The following is a 15,415-nucleotide window of genomic DNA, read 5'->3' as shown; positions in this document are numbered from 1 at the left end:
ATTATATTTGAATATACTCGTATGAAAATATTAGATCCATACATATATGGAATAAAATATTAGATAGTGAAAAAGAAATCCACGCTCTTTAAGAATAAAAATTAGTTTACTTGATTCACTAAAAATATAAACTGCATATAGTAGAGTCCTAGGTACTACAGTGCGTGTTATTTAACACTTACTATCGAAATGTGTCTCTGACTTTTATTTTATTAACATATACCTTAATTACTAAACGTTTTTAAACATTGCATTCGGATTTATTCAAATCAAATAAAAGTGTCTAATCAATATAAAACCAACCGATTCTTATAATATTCAAAGCTTATTTTAGGATCTGAAGATCTTTAATACAAATTTAAACAATTTCTTCACATTAGCTTTGTATTTAGACTTGTGTTGGATTGATAAATTGAGTAATTTGCCAACCACCTTTATTTTTGTAACGTCACATCTGTTTGTAAGTACTGGTCCTAAAATTACAACCATAAACATTTTTTTCACATACATATACATTTTTAACAAGTCCATACTTATCTTAAACGCCCTTAACGTGATGTTTAGCTCTTTACATAGACTTGTACAAAAGTAAAAAATTACCGAGTTTTTTCCAGAAAAGGACGTATGCAGTCATGTAAAACAACATATATATGATGGCTGTGGCATGTTCAAGCATTTGTTCCGGGCTTACATTTCATGTTAAATGGCCGTGAATTTAAAAATTGTGAGTAAGTTCTTTCTCCGAGTTAACCTGCAGAATAATATATTAAAAGGATATTATGATTGTGAAGATTTGCCACGATCATATGTCGCAGAAAAAGAATCCCACAATAATTAAAATGGGAGCCTTTACTGTACTATAAAATGGTATAAATTAAATGATCACAAATTATATTAGATTTTAATACGCTACAGGATTTTACTAATTGAATACTAATTTAGACACGCCATACCAGACGCTATTATGTTTCCTTGTCGAGTGTATCCAGAGTTACGCCTTGCCCTGTATATCCTTGCAAACAGTGGAGAACTAAATAAAATATTTCATATACAAAATAATATAATTTAGTCTAATACTAAATTCAGATTTCATACAAAAAAGCCCTTTTCAAATATATTAAAATTTAAAATCGATTCACTTCGTACATTTTTGAATTCGTGAATTGGTATAATTATAAGTTTTGCAAGCCCAAGAAACCAAAATTATTGATGACTCAACGAAATAAGGTTTCGTCACAGTAATTTAAAACTCATTCTCCAATAATTTCATCTAAAAATGTATATAACTGGTTTTAAAAGAATATTTAATATTTAAAGAATTAAAAACATTATTATAACTCAATCACATTAAATATTTATATAATTTCAAAAATAAATATTGCTTATAGTGTGCTCATACAAATCATGTATTCCGTATGCATCTCCTTCTGAATAATTCTGCACAAAACTTGTTAAACATGTATGGGAAATATTGAGTAGCAAACAAACCCCCGCCACTGAGGCCAATTTACATCAATCAAATGTCAGTTGTAACTCTAGACATGGTTGTTAATTGACGTTTGACAGACCGGCTATCTGATGGATGGGAAAATTTTCCACGTTACACAGTAGAAGTATTAATGAACATGAGCCTGCCACTCTTACATTACTAGTATAGGTGTTGGTACTATTAGTTAATTATAGAAATTTATTACTCTGATGTAGCGATCAAATATGATCATAATTAATCATCTTCAAATTCAGTGGTTTTTCTAATCGATTTCTATTTATTTAGTTTTAACTATGCCCTTTATGCCCACAGATAACCATAATCTTCTTTCTAGAACAATTTAATACCTTCTTTTAACCTAAAAACAGAAGAAATACTACAAGAAATAAAATACACGAACTGAGACAAAAAATTGAGAAAAACGAAATTTAAAAAAAATAGTTTAAAAGTTCTTTCATCTACATGATTTAAACCCTATTTATGTTGCAGTAGTAACAAAAATGTCCATAAATAGATACCCTAGATGCATATTTCATCGAGGGAAATAAAATACAAAATCAAAAGTACTAACAAAGAATATTTGGATGGGTTCGGAGCACATAATATTGTTGGAATATTCTAAAGTTATTTTTTTGACAATGCCGTATTGCTGATAGCACATAATACCCATGTATTATGTAAATGTCTTTGGTTGAGTTATTCTCTTTTAGTTGAGAAGTATATCTACGTACTGTTAGATGACATACAAGATTTTTGAAAGACATTTTTTTTAGTATTAGTCAATATTTTGACTAGCTGTTTTAGTGTCTAAAATAGATGTAGTTGTATGGTATCTTACACAGAATGAGGTGGTAAAAATAAGCCACGCCAGGACATATTCTCAAGATATCAAATGGACAAATAAACGGACAGAGGAAAACTTTTACACCCCGGCTAGAAGACAAAAGAGTTGTTTCGGGCTACTGAATAATAGGCTTTAATGACGTATAGCCAAATTCCATGACTGGAAATGCTTCATTAAGAAACATTCTAATCTTACGTAAAGTTTCACAAAATTTTGTCATAGATAGAATCTTTCTCACGATGTTTTGTCACATAATGCAAAGATGTGTTTTTGGGGATAGTTAGGCAATACTTGAAAGTGTTATTATGTCACATGTTAAAAACCTAAAATTATTGTTTTCAGTTTGTTTGCAAATTGATTTTTTCGTCTATTTCTTCGTGATATCATGATTACAACAATACAATAATATTCGCTAACGCTAAACTAAATCCTTGCTGTAATATTCACCATTATCAAACTTATAATGCGCTGCATATTTTATAAGAAAGTTCCATTAAACTTTAAACACTACATATCAGGTTGTTTTTAAAATTTCGTTTAGATAGATATATATATAAAATGTCTCCATCCCCTCACGTTATAGTTAACGCAACACTCAGCTAATAAAACGAGGAATAATGACGGAGAAAATAAGGATGCTAGCAATACTGCAGCTTACAGGAAATAGTTAAACTACTAAAAATAATTTGTTCTCGTTATTGCTTATATAATCGTACCATTTCATAAGGAGAGTTAGTGAAATGTGAATGAAATCAAAGATGATGCTGCATATCACCATGAAGCATCATAAGAAAAGATGTAAAGGAGTTTTATGCTTTCCTCTCAGATGTCAGGTTTATATAGTTTTAATACGGAAAAATTACTGAATAAGATTTTATAGGTCACAAAATTACAAATTGAAATGCTCTTATAATTTATGTAAAACACAGATGATTCCCAAAATATTGATTAATACATTAATAGTTTTTGGGGAAAAGGAAAATTTAATGAAATCAATACTAGTCTATGGAACTTATAGTGTTATTATCTGAGAAAACAGTACTGGAAACTCACTCACCATGAAACGTATTATATAAATATATATATATATATATATATATATATATATACACTATTTATATCTAATACTGTTATTGCTTATGACCGCTTCTATCCCCTACAATAAAACTAGCGTTCTCACACCCTAATGATAAATGGATCAGACTACCCCATAACTGCCCATAATAACGGCACTGTCCGACTGTAGGCATAATATTGCGGTATTTCGAGTGTTCCAACTGTTAGCTTTATATATTTCTCGTTGTGTATTTCTCGCCCAAGAATGAAACTCAGTAGAAGTGACTAAAGGTGAGTAACTTGGCTTTTATCAGAATTAATAATATTTCGCCACAGTTCATAAGGATATCTTTCCTGAAGAAAGGAAATGTTTATAAAATTTGCAAGATGAATTTCAGCAATTTAAATTATTTTGTTTGCATCGCAATGAAAGCAGGCCTCTATAAAATCGTAAAAACGATGTATAAATATACAATACTAGTATATATCTATATATATATAGATATATATATATATATACGTGTGTGTGTGTGTGTGTGTGTGTGTGTGTGTGTGTGTGTGTGTGTGTGTGTGTGTGAGTGTGTGTGTGTGTGTGTCTGTGTGTGTGTGTGTGTGTGTGTGTGTGTGTGTGTGTGTGTGTGTGTGTGTGTGTGTGTGTGTGTGTGTGTGTGTGTGTGTGTGTGTGTGTGTGTGTGTGTGTGTGTGTGTGTGTGTGTGTGTGTGTGTGTGTGTGTGTGTGTGTGTGTGTGTGTGTGTGTGTGTGTGTGTGTGTGTTTAATCTAATGCGTCAACACTCAGAGAAACCATGGTGATCTCCAAATGCGATTCATCACAATCACCAGAAGTTAACCAGAAATTTGCTCCAAACTATGAGAGATTTTGCATTTGGAACCAGGTTTCAATATCAGTACTATCTGATTAATGTAAGAAATGAATTTTTGAAATCACACATCAATTAATTATAAAACCATGGCAACCAGACGTGCTAAATGTATTTGGTATTTGTTAGTAAAAACATTATTATTTACTAGTTTGAGTTCTATCTTTTTTTAATAAGAGTTTACTGAAAACCCCGAAAAAAAAAAAAAAAAACTTGAACACTGATATGCCTAATCATCCTACTTTTAAGTGTATGTGTGAAAGTATAGATTTAGTCTGTTTAGTTTTTGATGGATAAAAATGGAGGGATGGAACCTGTCTAGGAACTAGAATTGAGCTTTTTTTATTCACTGATACAACTTTGCCCATCTCCTCCAAACGATTTGGAGGAGGGGCAAAAAGTTTTTAAATGTAAAGACCCATTAAGTGGACATCTCTTCAGTGGAAATGTTCTTGACAAAAGAAGAAGAACAGTGGAAACTAGAGCTGTCTATCTCAACCCAGTACAAAATGGAAGCCCATTACAGTAACTAAAATGCTCACTTATATTTCATAGAAATGTGTCCCCATTTCCATCCCTCCATTAGCCATTAAAAACGAAACAGAGTGTATCCATGCTGTTAACTAACACTGTGCATACCCATATATGCATACTAATATTCTACGGATCAAATACTTCAAGTACAGTAAATGACAATATTCGTAATTTTATATGTCCCTACAAAGTGAAAAGACGCATATCAGAGAAGTACTACGTGACGTGCATTTATAAATTGGAAGGCACTAAAGCTAAGACACAGCAGTAAGTGCTGCATTCTAAATAGTCAAATCACCGTTAAGTGGAAGGTGCACATTTACAGATGACGATAAAATATGACAGTAATGGATGATGATATATTAAAATTAAAATATCATTTGTCCGTCTACTACCAAACTAAATGCCAGGATAAACATTATCTGAAATAAAACACCAATTACTGAATGTTAATTTAAGATTGCACATTTCCGTTCGTATATTTTCAAGTAAAAGAACACATTTGAGAATTCTTTGTAGACATGGGACAATTTATTAAATGTACATATATACATAGTGTCGCAGTCCACCCGTCTACTATTTATATAAGGTAATGAACTATGGCTTTGCAGTTACTATTAGATCTAGAGAGAGAGCTGAACAGTCTCCAGTGAAATATTTGTTAGCTCACAGAAGGGGACCATATGGAAATAAATGCCGTAATAAAAGAAATTTGTAAATATCATTATAGTTCTTGTAATTTCCTATAATTCTGTATAACCTAGAATTATTTATTCAATGTCCCAATACGCCAAGGAAAGTTTGTTAAAACTATCCTTGGCGTATGTAAATATTTTATGTAAATGCCAAAGACTTACAATTTTAATTTGGCTTATTTTAGCAACAAAATGTAGAGGTTTTCTCGAATATCATGGTATGCCATGGTTTTAAACTAAGTTACAACGAATGTACCAAGAAAGTGAAAGAGATTGCAGCGCGATGGAGGAATATAACAAAATCAGAACAACTTAATCTCAAAACTAGGGTTATTTATCATATATATGCGTACAGGAATAACAGTTTCCTGAAGTATTTTTTATGTATCCCGTGAGTTTTAACCGAGATGAGAATGATGGAACTGTAGACATGAAAGAGATTGCGGCAGGATGCAGGAATACATAAAAGAAGAGCTAAATCGCTGATAACATCTGAGATATTATCTCTTTGTGGGCTCAACTGATGTTTGCACAGGGATGGAATATGTATCACACAGCTTGGTAAAGGTAGGTTTTCGCTGCTCAACTTTACAATATATCCTTAAATAATATTTTACGTTATTTTTCTTCTTCTAAGATCCTTCAATAAAAGAAAACGAAAACATAACAATCATATTAGAAATTTACTGTTAAAATAATATATTTCCAAACATATGTTAAGATGTGTACGCTAAAAAAGGAAAAACTTTCAGTAATAACATATTTTAAGAAGATTCCGACTCCCTTTTATGCTAGATTTTGCCCGTCCTCATGAGTCAGTCGCCTGTTCAAGGATCGCATTAAACAGAATAAAGGTGAGAGTTCACACGGGACAAAAACGATGATATTAATAAAGAAAAACGGTCACAAACATGATTTTAACCTACGCTACCTCTAACTCAGATCCAAAGTCCAAAGTCTTAGACCTCATGGGCATCGGCACTCTTAATGGCTGTATGAATAATGTAAAACTTCATTCTAAAAAGTTTTTTTATATCTAAGTATATTATCGGTTTTAAAGAAGCTTACGTACAGAACTCATAGTGCCATGAAACATCACCGAACTCGATTTTGCTTATTTAGGAATTTCAGATCGATTGGCCATTCATTACCAAGATATCCCTTAAAGTTATGTGTACAAACATTAGACTCGGTGCTGCCTATATAGATATGAAGCTTTATGCAAACTTCAAACTTCCAAGTATATAGAAAAATATGTTCTTGCACTAGCCTGCTCACAGACAGAAATTTTACTTTCGACGTCCCTCAAGTGATATGATTCGTTAACTCTCGGCCAATAATAATAAGCGTTATTGATTTCACCTCAATTTAAGGGCAATATTACTCTATTGCAGCCACTTATCAAAAATTTACTAATAATTATTTTTATGTCACTAATCACGTCACATTTTAACAGAGTTTATCGTATTTTCATGCTCAATTAAATTTACTTTATTGTATTTTATCTTATTTTAATTGATAAATGAAAAAACTAAATACATTTTTCCAATCCATACTAGAATAAAGAGACGTGTCAATAGCACATCTCTGGACTTAGCCATGTTCCACCAATGATCCAACTCAATCCCATGAATAACAAATAGAAATAAATAAATATAGATCCTCAAGGGACCACAAAACTCAGCTTCTCCTTTCACGAATTGTAATTGCAGATTTGTCGCTGAGGTAATACAAAATTAAAGTACTCATCGTAACCTTCAACGATCCAGTTTTTGTTTTTTTTTTTTTTTTTTTTTTTTTTTTTTATTAAAAGTTATGTAACTAAGCTAAATGTTGATTCACTTGTAAATTTTTAAAAGAACATGACGGACTCCTGTTTGCATTTCAATTAATGGATCGAAGAGCAAGAGTATCCACCATCTCCAACTTCCGCAGTAAATTCATATTTAAATTCTTAAGTAGCTAATATGTTATACCAATGTATTTATTCAAACAACTCACTTAAAATATCAATATTACTTTTTATATTCTATTTATAATAGGCTACACTACCTAGCAATCTTGAAAGACAGATTTAAATTAAGAGGACAGGTTTCATCTGTGTTCATGTTAGGTTAAATGTGATGAGTAGGCTAAAGTGTTTGTACTTAAAACATTCTTACTTATAATTATCTAGAAACTGATAAACTTAACACTAAAAAATGTTCCTGACCGTAAAGTATACAACAATATCGCATACATTGACAAGGATAATTACGATAGGAATTTTTTAAGCAATTTTTTTTTTTACTAAAATCTCCATAAGTCCAGAGTGCGTGTAGGTTTTGACAACGGAATGACAGAGTGTTATTAGACATAGGTGATAGTTATTGAATGAACGTATTTATTGGGCCAGAACCGGGCGACTTTCCACACGCGAGATCACAATCGGTGACTATACACACACGTCCTTTCACGCACCTTTGGTCGTTTTAATTATATGGCGAAAACTAAGTAATTTACTGCTTACTACCTTTCATCAGCTCAACTTTAATGGAATTAGTAAACATGTAACCCCACCCTGACTTTGTTTATTGTGAAGATATAATAGGTAACGGACCGAGATAAATCTGAGTGACCATACGAGTACAAGAATGGAGCCATTTTAAATAGTTTCAAGAGAAATAATATTAAAAATTATTTTTATGTAATGATGATTTTACATTTGGAAAATATTTATAGGACTCGGATAAATTAATTAATATAAAACAAATTATATTTTTGTGCTACAACAGACATTACAAATTAAATATGTGTAATTAATAAGATTATTTATTTGTTTTTGTTTTTTTTTAAGGAGAGGCCGATCATTTTTTCAAGTCTTAATTTGCACGTCCTCACAGGCCTCATCATCTCATCAAACAGAATAAAGGGGAAGAGTCGATACATTGCATAGTCGATGGTAGGCTACTGATAAAAAATGCAACGGTCCCAGACAGAATTTCAACTTTTGATATATGTAACTCAGCCTTAAACCATTCGGCCTTCAGCACTCTAAATTATTGAAAGATCAGATTATAACAGAAATATTTTGTTAAGCCAGTTTTAATTAATAATAGTCTAGTTAATTAACATCTGCACTATATAAAAACAATTTAAATATAGAATAAATGTGTGTGTGTGTGTGTGTGTGTGTGTGTGTGTGTGTGACTGTTGTGTGTGTGTGTGTGTGTGTGTGTGTGTGTGTGTGTGTGTGTGTGTGTGTGTGTGTGTGTGTGTGTGTGTGTGTTAAGCCAGTTTTAATTAATAATTGTCTAGTTAATTGATTGTAATAAAAAAATATTATTGATATCGTTATTATATATATATTACAATATATATATATATATTAATGTATATATATATATATATATATATATATATATATAATTTAAATTCGGCCACTGCTTAAAGTGTTAAATAGGTTAAAAATAGTATTTTAAGACTTAAACAATAAATCTCTATACAACCGACTATTCAGTTCATAGTACATACCATTATTACCAAGGAAACTGCAATTAATAGCTTTATTTCTTCTTGCGAATTGGATAAAATCCAAATGTATGCAAATATACCAGAGAGAGGGAACGTATTGCAATTACAACAAAAAAAAGACAGTCTCTCTCTTTGTTGGAAGAGATGAAACTTTTAACTTTTTATTCTGTACAAATACTTACACTTTTAAAATTAAAATTAGGAAGCATAAAGAGAATTGCTTACAAAATAATTTAAACGCTAACATACATGTAATATAACATTAAATGTACTTATTTTAAAACAAATCTATTATACATTTCCGGTGTGTTGTTTTTTTTTTTTTTTAATTCAATGCAATAACCGTTTCAAAATAGTTTTATATAGTTATATGTAACTAAGCAGATACCTTGATTCCATTATTTATTATTTTCACAATACATATTTGATAATACATTCATGACAACAAGAGAGTGTTTTATTTTAAGTTAGCTTTTCTAACAAAAACTATTTAAAGTAATTATAATGAATAATATAGACAACATAAAGCACCCGTCCTTTCCCCTTCATAGATTACAATCAAACTGTGTTTAAATACATAATAAATAAATGAAGACTATTAAATATCTAGTGGATTTTTTAAAAATATGGTCTTTATAATTGAAACGAAAAAATACTTTAAAACAGTATTATTGTAATTTTTAACGTTATGTCAAGCAATCTGTCCAATTGGTCACAGGATAAATTGAATTGACTAATTAACAAAAGTAATTGGGTTAGATCAGCCAGGGAAGGTATCTCTGAGTGATTACTCTTAGAATTGCCCACCTTAAATAAAAAGTGTTTTTCAATCTTATACTTGGATTTGTTGGGAAAAAGGCTAAAACAATATATTTCCCCGTTCTTACATGTTATATTCGTACTAAAATAGTTTATTCAGCAATAAAACTGCTATTTTAGAGTGTTTGAATATATATTTTCGTTATAAAAAACGTACAAAAGGTTTTATACCTGCTTCTTTAATGCTCCAGTTGCCAACTGTTAAATCAGCACAGGATCTAAAATAATCATTCAATTCAATTTAATTCTGCAAAGTTGTTAACTCATTATTAGAATACAACATCAGACATCTATTTAGAAGTGTGATAACATAAATGTTGATCGTGATTATGTACGTCAATGACTGTTGCTGGTAAACTGACCTATCATCTGGGCAAACTCCATTGCTATCCAGGAATGATATATCAATAACAGAAAATTATAATACAATTAGAGCCTTTTACTCTAATTGGTGGATCGGTAGGTCTTGCCTACTGTGGAGGTTGACTGATGGAGTCAATGGAGCTCCCTTTGTGTTGAAGGCTGTTGCTAGTCTAAACATGAAGCAGTGCCTTCCCATGTCTGCATTGACTAGAAGAGGATTGGGCAGAGCTGACTTAGAGAGCCCGCTATACCTCCCTCCTCACGGGATCTCGACAGGGGGAGGCCTCTTCTGCCCATCCTGAAAGACCTATCACTCCGGAAGTAAGCGCAAATATTTTTGTAGAACTATGTGCAATGAGGCGTATCCTCAACTTGTCCTAAGTTAACCAAAAATAATACAAACAGTAATGAATGTATAAGTGAACGCGACAAAATGAACAATTTTAAGTTTAAACTAAACGAACAAAGATATAGGCTCGTCCAAGGGCTACTGTCAATCTTGCTCATCCTGAAAATCCTATCACTCCAGAAGCAAGCGCAAAGGTTCTTTAAGCAGTATGTGCAATAAGACCTATCATCAACTTGTCCTAAGTTAACAAAAAATAATAAATACTATTAATGAAATATATAAGTAAATGCGACAAAATGAACAACTTTCTGTTCAAACTAAACGAAGAAAGAGATAGAATCGTCCAAGGAGCAGGTTAACGTTTTAAGTTATTCATTGCTCTTAGCAACACAAACTAACTCTGCCCAACTTTCAGTTCATTCTCTCATTATCACCGCTGTATTATAAGAAGCTCAACTTCAACACTTTCTCTCAAGTACTGAAATTCCAAGGTGAACGTACCGTGAAACGGGCATTGCACTAAAATTTCCATCATAAGACAAAAAGAACTTTTGCGTTTATTTTCCCGAAATGATCTTCCCGTTATATATAAATTGGTAAGCTAAAAGTGAAAGTTTTACGACACAGGGGACTAGGGGCACAGTATGTCCTTTTTGAACAAGCGTTCCTTTAGTACTCAAACATCACGTGAAATAAAGTTCTTGGACAAAACCATTTGTTTTATTATTTAGCTACAAAATAACTGAAGCAGTTTTATAAAGCATGACTTCAAAAAACGACAAACAACAACTCATGTATTTATGTAGACCATAACTATTTTGCTATTAACTACCAGCAATACCCTATATTGATCAATTTTTTAAATGAATAAATATATTTCTTGTTATATTATGTTTATATTAGGCTACACTACCTAGCCATCTTGAAAGACTTAAATTAAATTAAATTAAGAGGACAGGTTTTATCTGTAAAAAAATAATGTTAGGTTAGATGTGATGAGTGGGCTAAAGTGGTACTTAAAATAATCCACAAATACTTATAATTATCCATAAACTAATAAACTTTATACTAATAAAGAAAGTTCTTGATCGTAAATGTAAAACAATATTGCATACATTTGCAAGGACAAATAGAATAGAATTAAAACTATATTTACGAATCGTGTTTTTAAGTCATTTTTTAAAGTGAAATAACCATAACTCCACCAGAGTGCGTGTAAGTTTTGACAACGGAACGACAGAGTGTTATTAGACATAGGTGATAGTTATTGAATAAACGTATTTATGGGCCAGAACCGGGCGACTTTCCACACGCGAGATCACAATCGGTGACTATACACACACGTCCTTTCACGCACCTTTGGCTTTTATAATTAATTGGTGAAACAAAATAATTAACTGCTTACTACCTTTTATCAGCCCACCTTTAATGGAATTAGTAAACGCGGAACCCTACCATGACCATGTTTTGTGTACATAAATAGCTAACACACCAAGATGGATAATGAGAGATTATCCAAGAATGAAGGATTAGCAAATTCTTAATTGTTTCAAGAGAAATAATATTTAGTCTAAAGTATAACATTTTATGTGATAATTTTAAATTTGAAAAATAATTAAATAAAATGATTTTAATTTTTTTAATATTTTTTTTTAGAAAATAAGAAGAGGCCCATCCCCTTTAAGTCTTATTTTGGACGTCCTCATGAGCCTTATCGTCGCATCAAACAGAATAAAGAGAAAGAGTCGATACATTATATAGGCTACTGATAAAAAATGCAACGGTCACATACAGAATTTGAACCTGTGTTACATGTTTAACTCAGTCCTAAACCATTCGGCCTTCGGCACTCTAAATTATTATAACATCAGATATAACAGAAGAAGTATTTCGTTAAGCTAGTTTCAATTAATAATACTATAGTTAATTGACAACTGTACTATGTGTGTGTGTGTATATATATATATATATAGAACTTTAATAAAAGACCGAATCTAAATTCATTTAATTTTAATTTAAATTCATTTTCACTAATCAAATAGTAATTAACGTATTTAACTTTAATAAAAGACCAAATGTAAATTCATTTAATTTTAAATTAATTTTAATTGAAATTCATTTTAATTTACATTCTGTCTATGATTAAAGTTAAATACGTTAAATTGCCTACTATTTGATTAGTTAAACAAAAACGTTTTAGACAAACAACTATTCAGTCCTTAGTGCAAACCATTATTATCTGATATAATCAAGGGAACTTTAATTAATAGCTTTAATTCTTCTTCCAAATTGGATAAAAGCCAAATGTATGCGAATATACAGGCGAGAGGGAACGTATCGCAATTACAACGAAAAGAGTCACGTAGATCTCTTTGTTATCTTTTAACTTTTAATTGCATAAAAATACTTAAAAGTTTAAAACTAAATTAGGAAACGTAAAGAGAATTGTTTGCGAAATAATTTAAAGACTAATATACATGTATTATAATATTAAAAGTACTTTGTTTAAACAAAATTCTTATACATTTCAGTTGTTTTTTTAAATCCTATAAACATTTCATATTAGATTTTAATAGTTTTATAAAGTTATTTATTTTTTCCAGCAGGTAACTTGATTCAATTTATCCAACTTTTTATTTTCACAATACATTTTTTTATAATACATTTATGACTAAGGGAGAGTGTTTTATTTTGTAATAAATTCAATATTTACTATTTAAAGTAATTATATTGAATAATATAGACATAAATAAAGCAATAGCGTTTGTTTATTAATATATTACAATCAAATGCGGATTGAATATAAAATAAATAAAAATTATATCTATATCCAGTGGACTTTTGAAATATGGTCCTTAGAATTTAAACTAAATACATACTTTCAAAAAGTCAAAAAGTATTATTATAATTTTCAACGTTTAGTCAAGCAATCTGTCCAATTGGTTACAGGGCAAATTGAATTGAGTAATTAACAAAAGTAATTGAATTAGATCAGTTAGGAAGGGTGTCTCTGAATGATTACTCTTAGAATTGCCCACCTTAAATAAAAAGTGTTTTTCAATCTCTTACTTGAATTTTAAGGAAAACTCCAATAAACATATCGTTCCCAGTTCTTACTTGTTATATTCGTACTAAAATAGTTTATTCAGCAATAAAACTTCTTTTTAAAAGTGTTTGAATATATATTTTTGTTGTAAAAAAGATAAAAAAGATTTCATACCTGCTCCTTTATGCTCGAGTTGCCAACTGTTAAATGAGCACGGGTTCTAAAATAATCATTGACAAACATATACAAGCATCGTAATATATACAGCCATGTACGAACTTCAGTGACTCTGGACCTTCCACAGTTTCCACATAGTTTTCGGCAATCGTGCTCCATCAAATAAACATTTGTAATCATTAAATACCTAACACATAGTTTGTTATGTGCATCCACCACCACAAGTTCCATGGTTGTGCCTCAACCCAGGACCTAACGAACCTCTTTTCTTCTATTCCATACTTGTCCATTATTCTCCCCTCAAAGCCCAGGACAACCTCTAACATTTTAACAAGGTTCCTTATATTGTTAACATCAGAAAATTCTGTCATATACGACTTCATCTTTGTAGGATCATTATCTCATTTCACCTATTGCAATACATACGTAAGCACCTTAGTATCTGTTCCTTTCTCACAAGAGGTTTTATTTTAACTTATTCTTTGTCCATTTTTCTTCTCCGATAACTTACTCCAGTATTAAGACATTCTCAATACCTAAGCTCAGTAAAACGCCATGTAATATAGCTGTTGAGTTATTATTATATAAATTTTGTCACTGTATGTTCAGTAATAAATGTAGACTAAAACAGAGGACTGGCACCCATATGGAGCTAGAAAACGGAAATGCAAGTATTCCAATTCAATATTGTCAAGAAGAAAGGTGGGCAGTTCGCCATCTCATTACAGTACTTAAAAGGACTGGGCAAGTTAACTCATCGGGTAAATCCGCTCCTAATACTCTGTAATTACATCCGGTTTACCACTTTAAAAGTACTTTCACAAATATATTCTGGATAATGTATGTATTCATGTCTGAATTTATTTATTTATCCATAGTTAATTTGAATTCTAATGTTGCGTTCATTTACTGTCATTTATTAGTTTTCATTCAACCTCATGCCTATCTTGTAATCTTTATATTTAAATGTAAAAAACATAATTTATTGATAAATAAGGGCTGAGATTTAAAACCTACATTGTTTTTATTTAAGTTGCAGCTGCTAATGTCTAGTGTAGTTATTACTCTAAACTCAGGAGACAGGGTTACCGCTAAACACGTGAGTCAGTTAAGACGCTAAGGGTATCAAGTTACTCATCTCTAATTATATCTGTTAAGTGCTTCTACAGAGTACAGTTTCTGTTGCTGTCACACAACATCTATTAATATTATGGCGTTTTTACAGCTAAATAATTTAGTAGTTTGTAATACTGTATCAGTATTTCACATACAATACCATTATATTTTCTTTATTGAATTTAGCGAATAGCTGTGCGTTAGCAAAGCATCTCAATCAAGGGGCTGGAAATTTAATTTCTATCTATATGTCAGCATGATTACTCGATAACATAATATTGGAAAATAGACTTAATATCAATATAGGCAACACCGGGTTCGATGATGGTGAATATTATTCATTGGGATTTGTCTATGCGTTAGTGAATGCTTTTACGTTGGTCCTATGGATAAGAATTATGGCAACAAAAATAGCAGAATAAATAAATATGTAAACAGAGTAAAACAATATGTAATTATAAATGGAGGAAAAAGAAAAAAGTATTAGAGTGGAAAGTCGATGTTGAATTTTGTTTATTGTGTTTTAGTTTATTA

Source organism: Homalodisca vitripennis, chromosome 1, assembly GCF_021130785.1.
Source record: "Homalodisca vitripennis isolate AUS2020 chromosome 1, UT_GWSS_2.1, whole genome shotgun sequence".
NCBI lineage: Eukaryota > Metazoa > Arthropoda > Insecta > Hemiptera > Cicadellidae > Homalodisca > Homalodisca vitripennis.
The sequence above is the reverse complement of the archived record's forward strand: the minus strand, read 5'-3'. Positions refer to the sequence as shown.